Below are 24630 nucleotides of genomic sequence, written 5' to 3' on the forward strand. Positions count from 1 at the left end.
GTGGGCCCCCTGAGTGTGGGGGTGGCCCCCGGGGCTGAGCTGCGCGGCGGGCTGCCACTTTGACCCACTCTGGCTGTCTGCCGCCTGAGTGGGCTGAGGGACCCCAGGGCTGAGCAGCGCGGCGGGCTGCCAGTTTGACCCACACAGGTTGTGGGCTGCCTGAGTGGGGGATGGCCGCCAGGGCTGACAAGCGTGGCGGACTCCCACTTTGACCTACTCTGGCGGTCGTCCGCCTGAGTAGAGGGGGGCCCGCCCGGGCTGAGCAGCGCGGCGGGCTGCCACTTTCAGCCAGTCTGGCTGTTGGCCTCCTGAGTGGAGCGGGGCCCGCCCATGCTCAGCACCTCGGAGGGCTGCCACGTTGACCCACTCAGGCGGTCTGCCGTCTGAGTCAGGGTGCGGCCCCCACGGCTGAGCTGCGCCGGGTTGCCACTTTGACACACTCTGGCTGTCGGCCGCCTGAGTGGGGCTGGGGCCCCCAGGACTGAGCAGCGTGGCGGGCTGCCACTTTGACCCACTCTGGCGGTCGGCCGCCTGAGTCGGGGTAGGGCCGCCCGGGCTGAGCAGCGCGGCGGACTTCCTCTTTGACCCACTCTGGCCGTCCGTTGCCTGAGTGGGTGGGGAGTTCTCCCAGGGCTGAGCAGCGTGGCGGGCTGCCACTTTGACCCAGCCTGATGGTCGGCCGCCTGAGTCGGGGGGGCGCCTCCAGGGCTGAGCAGCGCGGCGGGCTGCCACTTTGACCCACTCTGGTGGTCGGCCGCCTGAGTGGGGAAAGGGCCCCCAGGGCTGAGCAGCGCGGCGGGCTGCCACTTTGACCCACTCTGGCTGTCCGGCGCCTGAGTCGGCATGGGGCACACAGTGCAGAGCTGCGCCGCGGGCTGCCACTTTCACCCACTCTGGCGGTCGGCCGTCTGAGTGCTTGGGGAGGGCCCCCAGGGCTGAGCAGCGCGGCGGGCTGCCACTTTGACCCACTCTGGCCGTCCGTCGCCTGAGTGGGTGGCGAGACCCCCAGGGCTGAGCAGCGCGGCGGGCTGCCACTTTGACCCAGCCTGGTGGTCCCCCGCCTGAGTGGGCTGGGGCTGCCAGGGCTGAGCAGCGCGGCGTGCTGCCACTTTGACCCACACTGGCGGTCGGCCACCTGAGTGGGGTGTGGCCGCCAGGGCTGAGCAGCGTGGCGGGCTGCCACTTTGACCCACACTGGCGGTCAGCCGCCTGAGTGGAGGGAGGGCCCCCAGGGCTGAGCAGCGCGGCGGGCTGCCACTATGACCCACTCTGGCGGTCGCCCGCCTGAGTCGGGGGTGGCCGACAGGGCTGAGCAGCGCAGTGGGCTTCGACTTTTTCCCACTCTGGCGGTGGGCCGCCTGAGTTGGGGTGGGGCCCCCAGGGCTGAGCAGTGCAGCGTGTTGCCACTTTGACCCACTCTGGCGGTCGGCCGCCTGAGTGGGGAAAGGGCCCCCAGGGCTGAGCAGCGCCGCGGGCTGCCACTTTTTCCCACTCTGTCGGTGGGCCGCCTAAGTGTGGGTGGGGCCCCCAGGGCTGAGCACGGCGGCGGGCTGCCACGTTGACCCACTCTGTCGGTCGGCCCTGTGAGTGGTGGGAGGCCCCCAGGGCTGAGCAGCGCGGCGGGCTACGACTTTGAACCGGTGTGGCTGTCGGCCTCCTGAGTGGGGGGGTGGGGGGCCCGCCCATGCTCAGCACCTCGGAGGGCTGCCACTTTGACCCACTCTGGCGGTGGGCCGCCTGAGTTGGGGTGGGGCTCCCAGGGCTGAACTGCGCGGCGGGCTGCCACTTAGACCCACTCTGGCGGTCGGTCGCCTGAGTGGCGGGGGGGGGGGGGGGCCTCCAGGGCTGAGCAGCGCGGCGGGCTGCCACTTTTTCCCACTCTGGCGGTCTGTCGCCTGAGTAGGGGTGGGGCCCCCAGGGCTGAGCAGCGCGGCGGGCTGCCACTTTGACCCACTCTGGTGGTCGGCCGCCTGAGTGGGGAAAGGGCCCCCAGGGCTGAGCAGCGCGGCGGAATTCCACTTTGACCCACTCCGGTGGTCGGCCGCCTGAGTCGGCGTGGGGCACACAGTGCAGAGCTGCGCCGCGGGCTGCCACTCTTCACCCACTCTGGCGGTCGGCCGTCTGAGTGCTTGGGGAGGGCCCCCAGGGCTGAGCAGCGCGGCGGGCTGCCACTTTGAACCAATCTGGCGGTCGGTCGCCTGATTGGGGGCGTGGCCTGCAGGGCTGAGCAGCGAGGCGGGCTGCCACTTTGACCCACTCAGGCGGTCTGCCGCCTGAGTCAGGGTGGGGCCCCCAGGGCTGAGCTGCGCCAGGTTGCCACTTTGACACACTCTGGCTCTCGGCCGCCTGAGTGGGGCTGGGGCCTCCAGGAGTGAGCAGTGTGGGAGGCTGACACTTTGACCCACTCTGGCGGTCGGCCGCCTGAGTGGGGCTGGGGCCCCCAGGACTGAGCAGCGTGGCGTGCTGCCACTTGGACATTCTCTGGCGGTCGGGCAACTGAGTGGGGTGAGGGACCCCAGGGCTGAGCACGGCGGCGGGCTGCCACGTTGACCCACTCTGTCGGTCGGCCCGGTGAGTGGTGTGAGGCCCCCAGGGCTGAGCAGCGCGGTGGGCTACGACTTTGAACCGGTGTGGCTGTCGGCCTCCTGAGTCGGGGGGTGGGGGGCCCGCCCATGCTCAGCACCTCGGAGGGCTGCCACTTTGACCCACTCTGGCGGTCGGCCGCCTGAGTGGGGCTGAGGGACCCCAGGGCTGAGCAGCGCGGCGGGCTGCCAGTTTGACCCACACAGGTTGTGGGCTGCCTGAGTGGGGGATGGCCGCCAGGGCTGACAAGCGTGGCGGACTCCCACTTTGACCTACTCTGGCGGTCGTCCGCCTGAGTAGAGGGGGGCCCGCCCGGGCTGAGCAGCGCGGCGGGCTGCCACTTTCAGCCAGTCTGGCTGTTGGCCTCCTGAGTGGAGCGGGGCCCGCCCATGCTCAGCACCTCGGAGGGCTGCCACGTTGACCCACTCAGGCGGGCGGTCGCCTGAGTGGGGGTCGGGGGGGCTTCCAGGGCTGAGAAGCGCGGTGGGCTGCCACTTTTTCCCACTCTGGCGGTCTGTCGCCTGAGTGGGGTTGGGGCCCCCAGGTCTGAGCAGCGCGGCGGGCTGCCACTTTGACCCACTCTGGCGGTCGGCCGCCTGAGTGGGGAAAGGGCCCCCAGGGCTGAGCAGCGCGGCGGGCTGCCACTTTGAACCACTCTGGCCGTCCGTCGCCTGAGTGGGTGGCGAGGCCCCCCAGGTCTGAGCAGCGCGGCGGGCTGCCACTTTGACCCACACTGGCCGTCGGCCACCTGAGTGGGGTGTGGCCGCCAGGGCTGAGCAGGGTGGCGGGCTGCCACTTTGACCCACTCTGGCGGTTGCCAACCTGAGGGGCGAGTGGCCGCCAGGGCTAAGCAGCGCGGTGGGCTGCCACTTTGACCCACTCCGGCGATCGGCCGCCTGAGTGGAGGGTGGGCCCCCAGGGCTGAGCAGCACAGCGTGCTGCCACGTTGACCCACTCTGGCGGGCGGGCTCTGAGTGGTGGGAGGGCCCCCAGGGCTGAGCTTCGCGGCGGGCTGCCACTTTGACCTACTCTGGCCGTCGGCCGCCTGAGTGGGGCCGGGGCCCCAGGACTGAGCAGCGTGGCGAGCTGCCACTTTGACACACTCTGGCGGTCAGGCGCCTGAGGGGTGTGAGGGACCCCAGGGCTGAGCAGCACGGCAGGCTGCCACTTTGACCCACTCTGGCGGTCGGCCGCCTGATTGAGGGTGGCCGCCAGGGCTGAGCAGTGCCGCGGGCTGCCACTTTTTCCCACTCTGGCGGTGGGCAGCCTGAGTGGGGTTGGGGCCCCCAGGGCTGAGCAGCGCGGCGGGCTGCCACTTTGACCCAGTCTGGCTGTCAACAGCCTGAGTGGGGGTCGGCTCGCCCGGGCTGATCAGCGCGGAGGGCTGCCACTTTGACCCACTCTGGCAGTCTGCCGCCTGAGTCGTGGTGGGGCCCCCAAGGCTGAGCTGCAGTGCGAGTTGCCACTTTGACCCTGTCTGGGGGTCGGCCGCCTGAGTGGGTGGGGAGGGCCCCCAGGGCTGAGTAGCGCAGCGGACTCCCACTTTGACCCACTCTGGTGGTCGGCGGCCTGAGTCGGAGTGGGGCCCCCAGGGCTGAGCAGCGAGGCGGGCTGCCACTTTGACCCACTCAGGCGATCTGCCGTCAGAGTCAGGGTGCGGCCCCAAGGGCTGAGCTGCGCCGGGCTGCCACTTTGACCCACTCTGGCGGTCGGCCGCCTGAGTGGGGCTGGGGCCCCCAGGACTGAGCAGCGTGGCGTGCTGCCACTTTGACACACACTGGCGGTCGGGCGCCTGAGTGGGGTGAGGGACCCCAGGGCTGGACAGCAAGGCGGGCTGCCACTTTGACCCACTCTGGCGGTCGCCCGCCTGAGTCAGGGGTGGCCGACAGGGCTGAGCAGCGCAGTGGGCTTCGACTTTTTCCCACTCTGGGCGTCGGCCGCCTGAGTGGGGGTGGGGTCCCCAGGGCTGAGCAGCAGGGCGGGCTGACACTTTGACCCATCTGGCGGTCGGTCGCCTGAGTGGTGGCGGGGGGGGGGTCCTCCAGGGCTGAGAAGCGCAGCGGGCTGCCCCTTTTTCCCACTCTGGCGGTCTGTCGCCTGAGTGGGGGTGGGGCCCCCAGGGCTGAGCAGCGCGGCGGGCCGACACTTTGACCCACTCTGTCGGTCGGCCGCCTGAGTGGGGCTGGGGCCCCCAGGACTGAGCAGCGTGTCGTGCTGCCACTTTGACACACTCTGTCGGTCGGGCGCCTGAGTGGGGTGAGGGACCCCAGGGCTGAGCAGCAAGGCGGGCTGACACTTCGACCCACTCTGGCGGTCTGCCACCTGAGTCAGGTTGGGGCCCCCAGGGCTGAGCTGCACGGCGGGTTGCCACTTTGACCCACTCTGGCGGTCGGCCGTCTGAGTGGAGGAAGGGCCCCCAGGGCTGAGCAGCGCGGCGGGCTGCCACTCTTTCCCACTCTGGCGGAGTGGACTAAAAATAAAACGGATTCTTACAAAAAAGAAAGGTGTAATTCTTAAATTTCATTTAAAGCTGAATGTGAAAAGCATTGAGAATCAAGATGATTCCGTGATTAAGACTTTCAGGAGAATGTATGAGTCATTACCATCACTGTGTAGCTCAGTCATCTGAAAGAGCAGTATTTTTCAAGAAGAAGCAATATGAGAGTGTAGGATCCTAACAAATACACATTTAAATGATAGTCTAGATGGTGATGTATCGTCAAATCAAATCAAGGTGTGTTAAATAGCTACGTGTGGGTGTATTTAGGTTTGTCTTAATATGTAAATAGAAAAGACTTTGCATTGAAGGAATTTAAGCTTTATTAAGCAATAAGCTGTTATGTAGGCTCTTCCAGAGTTGGTTTTATATGATGAGATGCACAGTAGAAAATGATCCCGGTTTTTCGAAGAAGGAAAATTGAATTTATTAGGGGACATGGTATCATTTGACCTTGTAGTATAAAATGGGTTTTCATAGGTATAGAAAGTGTGGAAGTATGTATTCGAAGAAACAGCAATTCAAAAAACCACAAAGCTGAGGCCATGAAATAATGCACTTGGTGATCAATGTGCAGTTCAAGTGAACTGACGCTCTTTCTTCTTTTCCTCCCCTCCCCCTCCCCTACCCTCCCCCTCCCCCTCCCCTCCCCCTCCTCCCCCTCCTCCTCCTCCTCCTCCTTCTTATTATTAGACAGAAGGGGCAGAAAAAGCCAGAATGGACATTTAGGTTGAAAATACGAGAAGATATACAGATGGCCCACAGACACGTGAAACAATGTTCAACATCTCTAATTACTAGGGAAATGCAAATCAAAACTATGAGACATCACCTTACATCAGTCAGAATGCCTATAGTTACCAAGACAAAAAACAACAAATGTTGAAGAGGTTGTGGAGAAAAGGGAATTCTCCTACACTGCTGGTGGGAATGTAAACTGGTGCAGCCACTATGGAAAACTGTATGGAGATTTCTAAAAAAATTAAAAATAGAAATACAATACCATCCAGCTATCCCACTACGGGGTATTTATCCAAAGAATCTGAAGTCAGTGATCCAAAGAGATTTATGAACCCCTATGTTCATTGCAAGTTTGTTAACAGTAGCCAAGATGTGGAAGCAACCCAAGTGCCCTTCTACAGATGAATGGATGAAGAGGATGTAGTGTATATATATATATATATATATATATATATATATATATACACACACACACAATAGTATACTATGCAGCCATAAAAAAGGCAAAATTGTCCCATTTCCAACAACAGGGATGGACCTTGAGGGTATGATGTTAAGTGGAATAAGCCAGACAGAGAAAGACAAATACTGAATAATTTGACTCATATGTGGAAGATAACAAACACGTGGATAAAGAGAACAGATTAGTGGTTACCAGAGGGGAAGGAGGTTGCTGGGTGGGCGAAAGGGACAGAGGGGTACATATGTATGGCGATGGATAAAAATTAGACCGCTGAGAATGAGCACGATGAAGTGTATTCAGAAATTGATAAATAATATTGTACACCCTAAATTACACAATGTTATAAACCATTGTGATCTCAGTAAGATTACTGGGAAAACAAAACAAAATAAAAAACCAACAAACGCATAGAGACAGAGATTGGATTGGTGGTCAGCAGAGGGCAGGGGGACAGGGAGGAGGTGAAAGTAGTGATTTGCACATGTGTGTGGTGATGGATTGTAATTAGTCTTTGGGTGATGAGCATGATGCGATCTACACAGAAATCAGAAGACAGTGATGTACACCTGAAATGTATATAATTTTATAAAACAGTGTTACCACAATAAAAAAAGATACAAGTTGAAATTAAAAGAATGGAAAATGAAAAAAAAGAAGATATTTTCAGCCATAAAAAAAGAACTAATGGAAGGAGCTTCAATTTTAATCTTAAAACTATACTGAGCCTCTGAGAATTTTCAGCTGGAGCTGACATTAACAAAGGTATTCATAAATGAATCTAGTGCACTGGGCACAATAAATTGAAAATGTGGAAACTATTCTGCTAGCTGCTAAATTAGGATAGTCACGTTAAAAGTAGAAGCATTGGTAATTCAAACAAAACATGTTTTTTAGTGACCAAATGTAGAAAACATTGACAGCATCTGTCATTGAATCAAGATGGAGAAATCAAAAGTCACTTGAATAAATAGAATGTGACATTTTTACAGCACGTAATCTTAAAATGTAAAAAAAATCAATTAAATGTGAAAATATCAAATTTATAATATCACTGGATATTATTTGAATCATTAACAAAGGTATCACCTATATTTATGTTTTAATATAAAATACTTACAGAGCCATATTTTGTAAGCAATTTATATGGATGCTGATATTCTGCAAATAAGCATGTGCTTATTAAAAATGTTGAGATAAATTTAGCAAGCCTCTAATATAGGAAGTGGCCAAATAAATTTTAGAAATGTGACATATGTATAAAAAGGTACCCAACCTATTAGTGAGCAAATTACTATAGACAGTACATATGTTTTCAAGTAAACGCCAAATGTTGGAAATTTAAATTCTGAAACGTCTTAAACATGAATAACGTAAAAATAGATCACTGAAGACACTGAGTGTGTCTGAAAAATAAATCTAGTTTTCCTAATCCACGCCAATCTTTATTATACATTGAAAATATGGAATATAAAATCTCAAAACATTTTTATTTAACGTTTTAGCAGAATATTTCACATTCTTTATCTTTTTATTCTTCACAACAATCTTTCTGAAAAGGTACCATAGATAAATACCCCATGCCCTATTTATGGAATATTAATGAAAAGAGAAGCTAGAAAGAAGGTTGTCTCTTCATGGGATGAAGGAAAAAGAATGCCTCTTCATGGAGAAGAGGGTGTGATGAGCTTTGTATTGAACTGTTTTGATGAGAATGTGACTTCAGTACATTAGGTGGAAATGTCATCCAATGAAGGACATTATGACTGGAGAATGGAAGGAGGTGAAGGCGAGTGGGGAAGGTGTGTTCGTTACACACTCACAGATTACGGTTGAAGCTATGGGATTTGATGAGATGTTCAGAGTTTCTGGATATAGGATAAAAAGTGACAGACTAAAAGGAGAAAAGACAATGCGAAACCCAATATCTATTGTTAGATACAAATTTATGTCTGAAAAAATATCTAAAAGAATAGTCTGTTTTGTAAAAAGTACAAGGAATTTCCTTGAATAGCTTTCAGCAAAAAAAAAGTTAGATAATTTATCTATATTTGATCATTTTAGTATATGTTTACAAAATTTCACTTTTATTTGAAAAATAATGTTGTAGTATGCATCGTTACACACGATTTCCTAGTACTACAAAGGCTAGTGTGAATATATAATCCTGAAATAACAGGAGCTTCTTAGGAGCTACAAAAGATGGGATAACTAACATTAGGTGTTTCAGCTTTTTTTTTTTTTTTTTCAATAATATGGATTCTATTCCTTCAGTTCCTTATTGGAAATGCTATGGTTTTGCTGGATGGCCTCCATTTGCCCATCCAGATATATGTCCCCATTTTCTGCCTGGCTCTGTGCCCAGTGAGGCTGACCTGCTTGGACTGCACTGGTGGGAACTCTTGCTTCACAGTTTCTGGTTAAGTTTTGCAAGCGTCAGCCACCTGCAGGAAGAAGAGGGCCCTCAGGATATTTATTCCCTCTGGTCCCTGGGCTGGGCAGTGCAGATAGGGTGCTTCCCTGGACTGAGGGCCCCAGGCAGCCCTCACCAGATGACTTTCTCTCCAAGTCCGGAGACTGCTCCCTCCTTTGTTCTTTCAGGCCTAGAGGCAGTAATGGATCTCTTCATTGCTAAATCTTGTTTGACCTAAACCCTGCCCATCATTTTGGAAAGAACCTTAATGCTCCCTAGTTCCAGTTTGTCTATGACATGTTTTCTCATGGCAGGACACCACAGGTTACAATCGTATATATTACCTTTGCCTTCTCTTGACAACAGAAACTGGGGAGGAAGGTGCAAAGAAGACACACCAAGAAAGAAAATAGGCAGAAATGTGCATTATTCTTTGCTTGTAAAAAATTATCTGTAATTTACCTAAAGTGAAATTCACTCTCTTGAGAGGCACAGTCCTGTGAGAATTGACAAATGCATATGATTGTGTAAACTACCACCACACTCAAGATACAGAACAGTTTGTCGTCTTCCAGAATATCACTGAGCTGCTCTTTATAGTCAAATGCCTTCCCCATCTCTAACCCCGAAGTTAGTCTCTTCTCCATCCTGTAGTTTTGCCTTCTCTGTTTCCACATAAACGGATTCACATGGTGTGCAGCTTTCTGAGTCTGGCTTCTTTCACTTTGCTTATTACCTTTGAGATTCATCCAAGTATTTGTGAGCATTAACAGTTGGTTCCTTCTTAATGTTGCATGGTATCCAATGGTACGACTGCACCATCGTTTCTTTATCTACTTACTGGTTGAAGGACATTTGGGTTGTTTCCAGTTTGGGGCAACTGTGAGAAAACACTGGTATAAACATTTGCGAACAGATTTTGTGTGGACGTAGGTTTTCATTTCACTAGGTTAAATACCTAGAGTGGGATTGTGGGGTCATCTGGTGTTTGTTTAACATTATAAAAACTGCCAGATATTTGATATTAACAGTCATTTTCATTTTATCATACAAATCTTAGTATCTTTGTAGAATGCCAATTTATCACGTAAGAGGGGATGTATTTCCAGACTTTCTAGCTTGTTCAACTCCTTTATCCACGAATCCATATGCCAGCAGCACACTGTTTTGTTCCATATAGCTTAATAGTAAATATTAAACACGGGAAATATATGTCCTCAAGTATTTTCCTTTAATCAAATCATTTTGTATATTCTAGGACCTCTGACTTAGCAAATATGTTTTAGATTCAGTTTCTTATATATTTTAAAAATCCTGCTAGAATTTCCATTTCAATTAGGCTTACCTTTAATCTATAGATGAACTCAGGGAAGAATTGCCATCTTTATGTCAAGCATTCCAGTTGATAGAATTGTATATTTATTTCTTTACTCTATCTTTAATTTCTCTGAGTCTTTTACTTTTAACTTCCAGTGGACACATCTTATAAATTGCCAATTAAATTACTCCTAGAATTTTAATTTTATGCTTTTGTAAATGATGTTACTTTTTATTTTATTTTCTACCTGCCCATTGAGAGGTATAGCAGTAAATTTGACTTTTGTGTATTAACTTTGTGTCTTGCTACTTAATAAAATTACTTATTGTTTCTAGTATTCATTTTTTGGGGGTTCCTTTGAATTATCTACATAGATGATCACATCATCTCTAGAAAATAGAGTTCGACTTGTTCCTTTCGAATTTTATGTTCCGTTTCTTCTTTCTCATCTTTTTACACTGATATCTGGTCAAAGTTGAAAAGGAATGGTGACAAGTATATACTTGCATTGTTTAAGATTTTAGGTAGAAATCATTATTTTTATTTTTTCAACACTGAGCATTTGTCTTTCTATTCTTAGTTTGCTGAGAGGTTTTCCATGAATTTTTAAAAGTTTTTTCACATGGTTTCTTTGCCTCTATTAAAATGATCATGTCTTTTCTTATGTATTATTTTAATATAGTGAAGTGCATTAATTTTCATATATTAAACAAACCTTGCGTTCCTGTAATAACACACAATTTTTTCAAGCTGTACTACTCTGTTTTAACCAGGCTAAAACAAAGTTTATCAACGACTGATTTGACCTGATATTGCGTAAAGGAGGTCAAGACAGTTCTTTTCCTCCATATTAACTTGGTCAGTTACTTTTGTAAAGATTTAAAATGAGAGTGGATGGTGCAGAGAGTCCCTGTGTACTTCCTTCCCAAACTCACAGTTTCCCGTGTGATTAACATTTTCTTTCAGTATGGTGCATTTGTGACAAGTGAAGAACAACCAATATTGACACTTTATCAGCAACTAAAATTAATTTTGTTAGGATTCATGCTTTGTGCTGTACGGTTGTATGGATTTTGACAAATGCATAATATTGTGTATCCACGATTACAATAGTGTGCAGAGTAATTTTTCTGCCCTAAAAGTCCTTGTTTTCCACATATTCATCCCTCCTCCCCTCTCCCCAAAACCACTGGCAACCACGGATCTTTTTAATGTCTCTGTAGTTTTGCCTTTTCCAAAATGCCATTTAAGTGGAGTGATATAATATGTAGACTTTTCAGTCCGACTGCTTACCCTGGGAAATATAAATTTAAAGTTCCTCCATGGTTTTTTTTGTGGCTTGATAGCTCATTTATTTTTTTCTATGAAAATATCCCAGTGTGTGCATGTACCACAGTTTTTTCATCCGTTCGTCTATTGAAAGACCCATTTTCTGACTCACAGCATTTTCCTTCTTTCTGAAGAACTTCTTAACGTTTCTAACAAGGCAAGTTTATTTTCTGAGTCTGTTTAAGAATTATATTTGTCTTTCTTCAGACGTTAGAAGTTTCTTTGTGGGAAGTTGCTTACTCAACAAAAAATTTTTCATTATTTTTCATGCATATAGAGATATTCAGATTTTCTATTTCTTCATGGGTCATTTGTATCTTTCAAATAGTTTGCATATTTCATCCAAATAGTCAAATTTTCTGGCATAAAATTTAATACCGTCTCTTTATTATCTTTTTAATGTCTTAATAACTATGGAAGTTCCCCCCTCCATTCTCCATACTATTAATTTTTGCCTTTGCTGTTATTTGTATTAGCCTAATTAGAAGTTCATCCCTCTTATTGATATTTTTAAATAATCAGTTTTTCATTTTATTAATTTTCTTCATTGTTTTTCTATTTTCTATTCCATTGATTCCTGTTCTTTATTAGTTTCTTTTATTTGTTTACCTTTTGTATAATTTCCCCCCCTTTTTAAAGTATTTTAACCAGGAATGTCAGACCATTGATTTTATGACATTTGTCTTCTCCAATATTATCATATATGGCTTTATTTTACCTTGTAAACACTACTGTATCTGGATTTAAACCATTTTGAATGTTGTATTTTTACCATTACGCGTGTTGAAATATTAAGAAAATATTGTGAGAAACTTTCACAATATTTTCTTAATATTGTGCTCAAGCTGAGGGGACACTTCTCTACAAAATGAATATGTAAGCCCTCGGAACAAACCAATGTAGAGATGCCAGTGTGGAATGTCACTGAGAAGTTCAAACAAGGACCATGAGAAATGGAAAATCTCTTACAGGCTGCATGAGACCTGGAGACAGAACACAATGTGAGTTGACCTTGGAAGATATGACAAATATCTGCATGACTAAGCTCTGAGCTTGGCACAAGGAAAATGGATGACGCCAATAGAAAAGATCACAGGCCTTTCCTTAATATTTCTGACGTGGTAAGCATCAAGGCCTTGATCATCATCTGGGAGGGGAAGGGAAAGGAACATTACTGTAACTAAATGTTTTCCTATTCCAGGTTGGGTCAATTTGAGTGCAATTACTTCCACTTAGGACAGTAAACTTTGTGGCGTTGCCTGCTTCTGAGTCTTGAGGAGCAATTTTCACTGGTTAAATTTTGCAAACAAAACCAGCAATGTATAAAATAACCATACTGAAAATCTCTTAACAAAGCATTAATATCAATCTCTGCGTGTGGACTCAACTGATTTATGACAAACAAGTTCTAACTGTTTGAGCAAACTGACCTAGAGACAAGCAACTCCAGTCACTGTTGATTTGGGGCATGCTGCTGGTTCATGAAGAATGAGAAATGATCCTGCAGAATACTTTATAGTGCTGGGGCAGATAAAATGCAGGCAGTTTTTTGCGCGGAAAAAAAAGGGGCAATAAAAGAAGCTTTATTAGAGGTTGTCAATAAAATAATCATTTTTTTCTCTAATTCCAAGGATAATGCTGAGAAAAGGAAGTTCAAAGACAATGATATTAAGGCCCTGTATTTCAGATTCTAGATTCATTTTACAAAGTGGACAATTTTACGGAAAGAAGATTCACAAAGAATTAAAGTTTGGACAAAATCCAGCATTGCAATTTTCCACAAAATCTTGAGCAAAACAATAAGCACTGTGCTTTTTCTTAGACCCATGCGGCATGATGCAATCTGTACAATGCATTAGCTTTGTAATAAGAAGTTTCAGATCCACGAGTCAGTGGTTAGCACTCTTGACCTATGATGTGGTAGGTACCTAAACCCATCCCAGTATAGCGATTTAGACGGTGTTGTGGCACAGAGCTGGCTGTGGGCATGGCCTTCAGAAGAGAACATCGTGACAGTGCCTTTGGCACTTTATTCCTAAGTAATCTGTTAACCTATCAACACATTTCACTATATGACCTTTGGAATAATGAAACTTTAATTATTCAGATATGTTCAAAAATTGGAACCTCACACACTTCATGCATTTTAGATATGTGATGAATGTTTGCCAGACTGAGAATTAGTAGCCTTGAGTACTCGTAAACTGGGGATGCACTGGGGCATTTTCATTGGCCCACTAAGGCGAAAAGAGGAGAGGGCTGCTCTACTTCCTCACACATCGTACAGTGAACAAGAGAAAGCATGCTTCTCCACCTGAGTAAATTAACCTAAGCCTGATCTTGCTTAGTTTACAAGAGAAAATTTTCCAACAATTGTTAAGAGTAGAGGAGAATGTCGTGCCAGTTATAAAGTTTCCCCAAATCATATAGCCAACAATGCTTTACCACAGGTTTTCAAAAGATCTTTTCCCTTCTCAACACTTTGCCACTTGTTCATTTCCAAAAACAGTTCTGCTGCTGCTGGCAAATTCTCTGTGCTCCTGTAAAAGGCCTAGTCTCCTGAGCCACAGAAACACGCGCTGTAAAATGGGAGAACATTTGCTTTCACTTCTCTAAGAAACATCCATGTACTATAAGGATTAAATCCATATCCATTTGTTTAAAAGTTCTCTTATCTCCCAAAGCCAAATGGTTACAATCTAAGATGGGCACCTAAGTTAGTCAGGGTGGACCACTAAGACATCTCCCTAGGGACTGTCGTTTCAAGGAGAAATAAGACCCAAGGGTTAGAGACACCTCTAGTTGGTAAAAGCCAAAACCATGAGGCTGTCTGACTCCCAGAGAGATTATTTACATGCCAAAGGGTTCAGTTAGGATTCAGGCCCATTATATTTCAGGAGGGAACAACTGGCCCCTTCCCCTTTATAAGCAGAAGTGTGTCATTTTCCCCCATATCTTGCCTATGAAGTGTCCAGCCACTCATTAGGACAACTGACCTGGCTCTCATCAGGCTGCTCTAGGGGTAAGGACTAGGGCAACGGGCACCAACAGACATATTACTTACTGGGAGGCATTTCATGAGAAATCTGTCTCTTATCTAGAATACCCTATGTACACATTCAGGATTAAATTAATAAAAATGAATGTTAAAAGCCGGTGGGAGCTATCTTTCACCATTGCCTTTATTTCCTCCTCTTCTCCTTTTCTGGTTTAAATTGCCCCAGAAAAATATTTTCTATTTAGAGACAAATTGTACATTTTAATATGATATTTAAATTATGTAAGCCTATTTACATTTTTACATTTGATATAGTTTTTTTTAACAACAAAAGGAATATCATGGGAATATTTCTTCCATGGGATCGTGGAAACCTGTGCTTTAGTATCTCATCCACAACAATTAATCCTGGCTCTACATCTCAAGGATTGTGTGACACAAGAAAAGAGTTAGTTCCTCCTCTGAGGGAGTGATAGCAATTTTAATTGCCTTTAGATTGGTATAACGATAAAAATAAAAATTTAGCCATAAATTCACCAAAGAATTCATAGCACATATTCAGAATTTAATAAATGGAAGAACCCTTTGTTTGCTAATAGAAATTGTTAGTACTTTAAATTAAGTTAGAATTAAAACTTGGAAGTGAAGGAATACTTCACTTGCTGGTGAGTAGATACACATAAAGACACTTCTCTGAACATCAGCACTCTTGTTTCTTTTCAATTATTTTATTGAGGTCATAGTGGGGGTTATAACATTGTGTAATTTCATGGTACATTATTGCTTATCAGTTTCTGTATAGACTGCATCATGCTCACCACTAATAGTCTAGTTTTTATCTGTCACTATACATATGTGCCTGTTTACCCGTTTTTTCCAGCCCTCCAACCCTTCTCCTCTGGTAACCACTGATGTGTTCTCTTTGTCCATATGTTTGTTTGTCTTCCACATGCGAGTGAAATCATGCAGTATTGGTTTTTCTCTGTCTGGCTTGCTTCCATGTCTTGGCTATTGTGAATAATGCTGCAGTGAACATAGGGATTTATAAACCTCTTTGAATTGTTGACTTCAAGTTCTTTGGATAAACATCCTGTAGCGGGATAGGTAGGTTGTTTGGTATTCTATTTTTAACTTTTTGAGAATTCTTCATACTGTTTTCCATAGTGGCTACACCAGTTTGCATTCCGACCAGGAGTGTATGAGTATTCCTTTTGCTCCGCATCCTCTCCAAGATTTTTTACATTTTGTCCTGGTAATTATAGCCGTTCTGATCAGCGTAAGGTGATATCTCATAGTTTTGATTTTCATTTCCCCAATAATTAGTGATGTTCAACATTTTTTCATGTGTCTGTTGGTCATCTGGATATCTTCTTTGGAAAAATGTCTGTTCATATCCTTTGGAGCAGAAATAAAGAAATGGAAAGATATTCAATGTTATGGATTGGAAGAATACACATAGTTTCAATGCTCAGGGGCTGGCCAGGGGGTGCAGTGGTTAAGTGCACATGTTCTGCTTTGGCGGCCCAGGGTTTGCCGGTTGGGATCCCGGGTATGGACATGGCACTACTTGGCCATACTGTGTTAGGCATCTCACATATAAAGTCGAGGAAGGTGGGCACGGATCTTAGCTCAGGGCTGGTCTTCCTCAGCAAAAAGAGGAGGATTGGCAGCAGACATTAGCCCAGAGCTAATCTTACTCCAAAAAAAAAAGTCCATATTAGTGAAAGCAATCTACAGATTCAATGCAATCACAGTCAGAATCCCAATGACATTCTTCACAGAAATAGAACAAAGAATCCTAAAATTTATATGGAACAATAAAAGACCCCAAATAGCCAAAGCAATACTGAGAAAAAGGAACAAAAGTGGAGGCATCACAATCCCTGACTTCAAAGAATACTGCAAAGCTATAGTAATCAAAACAGCATGGTGCTGGCAAAAAAACAGACACATAGATCAATAGAATAGATGTGAAAGCCCAGAAATAAAACCACACATCTATGGGCAGCTAATCTTTGACAAAGGAGCTGAGAACATACAATAGAGAAAGGAAAGTCTCTTCAATAAATGGTGTGGGAAAACTGGACAGTCACATGCAAAAGAATGAAAGTAGACCATTATCTTACACCATACACAAAAATTAACTCAAAATGGATTAAAGACTTCAATGTAAGATCTGAAACCATAAAACTCCTAGAAGAAAATATAGGCAGTACACTGTTTGACATCAGTCTTAGCAGCATCGTTTTGAATACCGTGTCTACTCAGGCCTGGGAAATAAAAGAGAAAATAAACAAATGGGACTATGTCAGACTAAAAACCTTCTGCAAGCAAAAGAAACCATGAACAAAATGAAAAGACAGCCCACAAACCAGGAGAATATATTTGCAAATCAAGGGGTTGATTTCCAAAATATACAAAGAACTCATACCACTCAATGACAAATAAACAAACTGATCAAAAATGGGCAGAGGGTACACACAGACATTTTCCCAAAGAAGTAGTCTTGTTTCTTTACCATGCAAATCCAATATCTTCCACCATAGTATCATTTCTATTACTCTCAGAAAACAAGGATCTTTATGGAGGAACGTGGAGGGGACTCATACTACTCTTTTACATTACTATTATTTTTCTCTTCATGGATTGCTGCTGATGCTGCTGCTAATTGTCTCTTAACCAATGCTGTCTGATATTTCTCTTTGTCTATCTGAATTTCTTCCTCTTCTAATAATCTACTTGCACAGGCGGCCATGGGTCCTGAAGTAGCTCTGCTGCCCTCAGGAAAGTGGTTCTTGATTTCAAACACATTCTTGCTTCATCAGAGAACACAAACAATGATATGGAGTTCAAGGTTTGAGGCTGGAAAGGCAAAGTCCCACAGTAATGTTTAGGTTTTTCTTTTAGTGCACGCCTAACTCTTCAACACATCTTCACACGTGATAATTTCCAAAACTTCCTGAATAGCAATGTAAATCAGGTTCCTGTTCTTTCTATAGGAATCTATGATTTCATGCAAATTAAAGGATATGGTTTCTTATTAATGCTCAGTGTCCCTGAATATTAGCAAGCAATCAGAAGCTGAACTACCTGGTATAAATTAGAGAGATCAAAAAAGTATGATGAACTAATTTGTGAGTGTATTTAGCAAAATCTCATCTTTTACAGAAAACATATTCTATGGCACTTGCAATTAGAATAACTATTTTCCCTGAACTGAGATAAACCTTTGTTCTATTAGATATAGAAGGCCACTTTTATCTGGAAAAAATAGGAGGGAAAAATGAGAATTTTAAGTTGGAGTTGAAAAATAGTGGGTTAAAAGTCAAGAGAACAGAGTGGAAGTATTTGTGCTTGATCTGCTAAGGATACAAGCTTAACTGCATTTATAAAAAGGGCGTGGACTGTTGTGAAGTCACCATGGACACGGTGAAGATTACAAAATGAGTGTTAAGTTTCAAAATGATTTACTCAGATCAAAATTATTAAGTAAAATTTTAAAACTTATTTGTCAAACATGTAAGAAACTCTGTGTCTTTGGAAACATAATCATATTATTGATATGGGGATCATAAATTTTAACTACTATTATTAGAACGGTATTCACCATGAAATAATATACCACTGAGAAAAAAATATAGTGAAGGAGTCTTTAAAAAGTTTCTATAACATAAGAAATTATGGAATGAAGATCTTCCATAGAGTCATATTAGTTCTGAAATAACATGGGTGAAATGTTATTGATTTTTATCTGCTGTAAATATTCCATCATATTTATTTCATTTTAGGGAACAAACGCGTATTCCTAAGAGTTGCTGAATATTAACAGATATTTTCCCCATAAGGTATTAAACTCAGCAGCCACGAATCCATCTCCTCCAAGAGTTAACAGAAATCTTATCTTTATCGTTGTGGACAGATTATTTTACACATTTCCTCCTTATGAATAAGAATTAATCAATTTCATATTTTTTCCCCAAAGAACACATTGTCAGTCTAGGAACTAGAAGGCAAATACCTTGATTTTTGTTTAAGGCATTAATTTACCTAAAATTTATTTGAGTCTATTTTTAAGAAAATGAGGAAAATAGTTTTGTATGGAAACCAGTAGAAGATAATAAATACTAATGATGAATGCAAATGTTATAAAATGTTCTCACATCTACAATTAAAATAGTTGAGTTTGTATTTTCACTCTGCATTACAGTCCATCTATCTAGACTGTGGAAGTTACGTTGTGATTTTCACAATTTTGTGTCTCTGGGTAGTTGCAAACTTGATGTTTAAAACTGAGTGTGCAATGTAACAATCATACCATAGTAGCTCTATTTTATTGAGCGAGTACTAGGCTCCAGGCCCTGATATAAACGCTTTGTCTGAGCTATAAAACACCTCTTCCTTGGACAGCATAGTGTATTATGCACTCAGATCTTTATATGATGATAAGAACCTGGAGGCTGAAGGTGTTTCAGAGATTTATCTGAGGTCACACCCTAATAAGTGGCAGGACATGGATTAACAATCGCATCTATATGACTCACAACCTATTCTTCATACTCTACATTCTGCTTTTTCCATTAGTTAGAGAAATTGTAGATCTTAAGTAGTTTAAAAAGAAATGTGGAGTTACAAATTTTATTGAAGGCCAGAGGTCCACGATGCTTCTTCGAGAAATGGATGTTTATGTGTAATAACCTGCTCTAAGCAGGTGACCACGTCATTAATCAGAATTGCTCCCTAACTGCTGTGGCCAGGTGAGGGTTAGTGGCGTTTTTCAGGATCTTATGGCACTACTAGAGGAGAGATCCATTTTTCAACTGACATTGCCAGGAAAAATTTAAAATACACCTCCTACCCTGCCAACATGTTGAACTTTGACCCAGGTGTCTCTACATAGAGAATCCAAACAAACAAAAACCCATATAGGCTCAACCATAGAACTCGTTGCTTGATTAAACAGAACTAAATTTTACCCCGACTCTTCAATTCCAAGAACAGGCAGACTGGAATTGGCAAAGCCTTCTTCAGAAATCAATGGACAATTTGCCGCTTAAAGAACTATGCACTGAACAACGTAATAAACAATCACAATTTCAGTAATAAGTTTCCTGACACAACAGACTGGCACTTTGCACAGTCGTAATGAGAAAACAGCAGCTGAGGAACCACAGAAAAGGAGCTAGACTTTACTGGAATACAGATTATACTGAGCTAATTAATGATTTTCCCAAATGCCTTGTTGATTAGATATTAAAGTGAAAATCCCTTATATAATTTCTATATTTAGGGACACCATATAATTTTCATCCAAGCCAGGATTTTTCCGATAATGAAGAAAGCTCTATATTTATTTTTCTAAGACAACAGGAGGAAAGACGGGCTCACTTGAGCAAAGCAGGAGACACGATTCTTTTATTTATAGTTGTCACGTATTAGTGTGTAGAATCAAGAAGTCAAAAAATGCCTTGGAGTTGGAGAAATCATGACTTCTAATACTGGGTCAACCTTCAGTTGTGTGATTTTGGGTGAATTAATTACTTTCACTGAAAAATGAAGAGAAGAAAAATACCTAACTTGAAGGCTTGTGAGAATTAAAAATTATATCTATAACATAATTAACACAGTGCCTGGCTTGTTTAAAATACTCAATAAGTAGACATATTTAGAATCCTACTTCTCATTGTGTAGCTTAATTTATTATCATCAATCTATTTGTAATATTAATGTAGCTCTGAGTGTTGGGATCCTATGTTTTGAAACTTGAAAGGGATAGAAAGCTCTGACTCTAATGTACCAAACTTCTACGCTCAGATCGGTCAAAAGTAAATCATACTGGGCCAGCTCCGTCGCCGAGTGGTTAAGTTTGTGCGCTCCGCTGCAGCGGCCCAGGGTTCGGATCCTGGGTGCGGACATGGCTCCACTCGTCAGGCCACTTTGAGGCGGCGTCCCACATCCCACAACTAGAAGGACCTACAACTAAGATATACAACAATGTACGGGGGGGGGTTGGAGAGATAAAGCAGAAAAAAAAAGTAAATAGTACTCCTTAAAAATTCTGTCTTCATAAGATTAATTGTATATAGGTGTATTGAGTCTAAGGATCAAAGTAATGATATTCTACTTTGACTAGTGAAAAGCAATAGGATGTCCATATTAATATGATTAGAAGGAAACATCAGAATTAAATTGGTTTAATAAAGTCCAATTCATTCAATAATCTGGAGCAAAAATGTACTATTTTAGTATATAAATAAAATAAGAAAGTGATATTATGTATAGTTAAGAAATAAAATAAACACTGAACTTCAGTTAATTAATACATGTGAAATAGATTTTAGAAACATGGATTTAAGATATGAAAACTTCAGAAAAGTAAAGTGGAATTAGTTTCCAATTTTCAAGATTTACTTACTTCACCTCTTGTAAGCCAAAGCCAGTGATTTTTTTTTAATGGTTAGGGACCTATATCCACATTCAGGTATGTCTATAAGTGTTGTTTGCTTTTGTTTTTGCATATACTATATATTATTTACTTCTCAGCATTTAATATAATGACAATTGTGTAATTCCAAGACTAAGAAATTTAATGAGGCAAATTCTTAGTTAAAATATTCTCTCTTACTTTGTTTTTAATCAACTATAAGCTAAAGGATCAAAACTGTAACAGAAAACATAAAAAGAGTACATGTTATTTTCCTAGGATAGCGCTCTTACAACTTGTGTATTCTCATAGCTATAACACAGCATAGGAAAGTACAAATGAGGTGATCTATTTTTTTCAAGAAAGTTTTAAAGATATACAATTTAAGGGCATAGTTTCTTCCTTTTTCACAGTGCAATCCATTTGCCAACCCTTTTAGCCTTTCCCTTTTCAGAACCCTGAACAACCAAGCTACATCTTACTGTGAACAAATTAGTTTTGACACCTTGAGACATTTAATTATTTACAAAAGTGAGTCAGATGAAGGTGAAGTTGAGAGAAATGTTTTAAGCTCTAGGAAGATATATATGCTCAAAATTCCGTTAGTGAAAAGTCCATAAATAAACATAATGGAAATGTACAAATAAAGTTTCAAATTTTTAGGAAATGAACATATTACAAAATAGAAATGTAAGGTTTAGTAGGTCATCAGAGTTTTTACATCCTACTATTCAGAAGTCTTTTTCAGAGGTGCAGGAAATCTCAGAGAATGAAGTGAATGTGGTGTTCATTCAGCGCAGCCACTCATTTTACAGTGGCGGGAACTGAGGTGCAGAGAGGGTAAGGGATTTGCCAGGAGGTTAGGGTCACTTGCCAGTGTCTATTAAATTCAGTGAGAGAAACAACATCTAGGTTTCTTATTTGCCCTATATTATGTTATTAATTTCATTTGCCAATAACAATAGCAATTTAGGGGCATCTGAAGTCTGATGCTATGGATAACCTTTTTAATGAGCAAGTTGTGCTAATTAAATTTGTATAATCATAAAAACGGTATAGCTAATTTTTCCAAATACATCTATGGCTATGCTGATTTAAATGGCTATAATTCGAGAACTCTGAGAATTTTTAATCTGTTAACTATTCCATTCATTTATTAATTAATAATTAGTAAATGTTTATTAAATGAACTATTTTGTGAATATGTGTGTGTGTGTGTATGTGTATTCTAAAGTTTGTTTTCCCTTACAATTTTTACAATCTTAAAAAAGTGTTAGGGGCTGGCCCCACCGCCTGGAGGTTGAGTTAGGCACACTCCGCTTCAGTGGCCTGGGTTCTATTCCCGGGCACAGACCTACACCACTCATCAGCAGCCATGCTGTGGCAGCAAACCACACACAAAATACAGGAAGATTGGCACAGATGTTAACTCAGAGTGAATCTTCCTCAATAAAAAGAAAGCAAAAGAAAGATCACCTTCTTCTGAGAGTGATAATTAGTTGAATTTGGTACATAAAATTAATATTTCAATTGATGTTTATTCATATTCATCCATGTAAGTTAAAATGTTTTAAGATATGAGATGCAAAATATGTCATGAAAACACATTTTTTTTGTATTTTTGGCCTGTCAATATATTTAAGATATAATGTGAAATATAATTAAGCTTTTTGCACTAAAGTGTATGAGAAACATTATCACATCATTTTTATCATACTTATAAGTGTAGGTATATTCAGCTTGAAACTGTTAAAAGTAAGTCTAAATAAGTGTAGGCAGAAGTGCCAATAGAAAAATACAAGCAGAAATATATAAATATCATACAATAAAAGAGACTATAAGTCTAGGACAAAATGTCCTTTTTATATATGCTGATTTTTTTCTGTTCACAATTCACACATGAATATTCTGCATACATTATATTCCTTAATATTGAAATACTTGGAAATTTTCTTTAAACGTGCCCAAATTCAAAGTTACTAATTGTTTAAATGAAGACATTCCCTACTATTTTCTAAATGAAAAGGGGTAATGTTATTTTAGAAATAGTGCGGACTTTCCTCCTTTTGTGATAATTCGTCTGGCTTACTTTTCATAGTCATTTTCATTTTCCGTTTCATTACAGTATTATGAAATGTTTACAGAATCCCCCACTATAATCAAAAGATTGGTAGATTTCTAATCGCTTTAAATGATGCATACACGTATCTTTGTTTTGTAAAATATATTTAAAAAATACTCTTTTTTTAATGCTGAATGATGATGTTGCAGAACTACTCCCACATCCAGGAAGCTGTGGATTATCCACGTATCTAGCTGTGCATAGCTCTATAGATTTATTCTTTGTCTATTTATTGCATCGTTGAAATGTTTTTACAGAAAGAATTCTCTTAGCAGGATTATAATAAAAATTACTTCGACTTTTGAAGAACAGAGTCTTTCATGATTAATGACACACAAAGTTCTGCTCGAAGTTTCCTTAACATCTCAATAAAGTATTTTGATATTTTACAATTATTCTGATGCTATAGAATCACATGTGATTTGTTTTCTATTTAATTATTTTTATTAATTTCTATTAAGGTAATTTTCCATTTATTTGTTTGAAAAATTCTATGTTCACAGTTAATTTGAACAAAACTTTATTTACTTCTCTAGGAAGGAAAATAGGGGAAATTGTCAACATGTTATATAACTAAGGACAATATCCAACACATTAAACAAAGATGGGAGTAGTCATCTTTTTCAGACAATAACTAGCAGCAAATACTTCGATACTATAATTGACATCCATAAACTACTTTCCTTGAAGCATCTAAAAGTAATTTGTAGAAATTACTTAATTAGCCTCTCAGCAGTTCCCGGCAGTGGATTGCATTGTAATTACAGTGTACTTTGTATTCACAGTATTGATGGAGAGCATGAGCGCAGATATCTGTACAGCGCTACATGTGCAAAGGAAGCCGGGACCCGGTCAATAGGAAAGCCTGCACGGGCACATTCCTCACACTTGTTCGCTAAGGGGGACAGGTAACCAAGGTTGTTTTGTGTACTCTTCCTCCTCGTTAGTTTAGGTTACCCCCGAAATATCTCACCGACTTTCACATTTTTTCTGTTCTCTTTGCTCTCTGTCACAGACAAAAAAATTTAGATGTTTTGAAAAATAACTCACTGAGAATATACACTTCATGTTGTTTTCATAGGCTAAGAAAGAGGGAGAGACAGATACAGAGGGAGACACAGAGGGAAAGAGTACAAATTTAGGAAAAGTCATTGGCAAGTGAAATTAAATGCCCAAAGCATGAAAGCTTATAGAAAGTTCAGGAAATACTTCTTACATTTGATGAGTCCAGAGTGGACAATACATCGGAAGTGTACTAAATTGAGTAATTGGAACAAATGCTTCTTTCCTTTCTGTATCCAGGCAGTTGGTCACATAACCCTGCATTTTCTCCCTTTAGAGGCAGAGGTTATTTCTCTAACCTTTGTCTTTGGACTGGGGCATGTGGTTCCCTGATTCAAAGGATGCTAGCCGACATTGTGCAAATTGAGGCTTAAAATGGACTTGCACAGTTGGACTTTCCTTCATGTGGTTCTTGTATTGCCACAGTAAGATGTCTCTGGGGCCCATCCAGTGGCATAGCAGTTAACTTCGCATGCTCTGCTTCAGAGGCCCACGGTTTGCCTGTTCGGATCCTGGGTGTGGACCTACACACACTTCTCAAATCATGCTGTGGCAGGCATCCCACATATAAAGTAGAGGAAGATGGGCAAAGGTGTTAGTTCAGGGCCAATCTTCCTAGCAAAAAGAGGAGGTTTGGCGGTAGATGTTAGCTCAGGGCTAATCTTCCTCAAAAAAAAAAAAAGAAG

The 24630-nt window shown here is 42.8% G+C and overlaps 1 protein-coding gene across 1 annotated transcript in view; it reads left to right on the top strand.

Moving 5' to 3' along the window:
* The first annotated feature begins 2260 nt into the window (after positions 1-2260).
* Positions 2261-24630, top strand: part of LOC111772182 (ral guanine nucleotide dissociation stimulator-like) — a 45818-nt gene continuing 23448 nt past the window's right edge. The window contains exons 1-3 of the mRNA XM_070243066.1: positions 2261-2571; positions 12313-12462; positions 23668-23790. The gene's annotated coding sequence lies outside the window, so the exon portion shown is untranslated. The remainder of the gene's footprint in view (positions 2572-12312; positions 12463-23667; positions 23791-24630) is intronic.

Source organism: Equus caballus, chromosome 19 (assembly GCF_041296265.1).
Source record: "Equus caballus isolate H_3958 breed thoroughbred chromosome 19, TB-T2T, whole genome shotgun sequence".
NCBI lineage: Eukaryota > Metazoa > Chordata > Mammalia > Perissodactyla > Equidae > Equus > Equus caballus.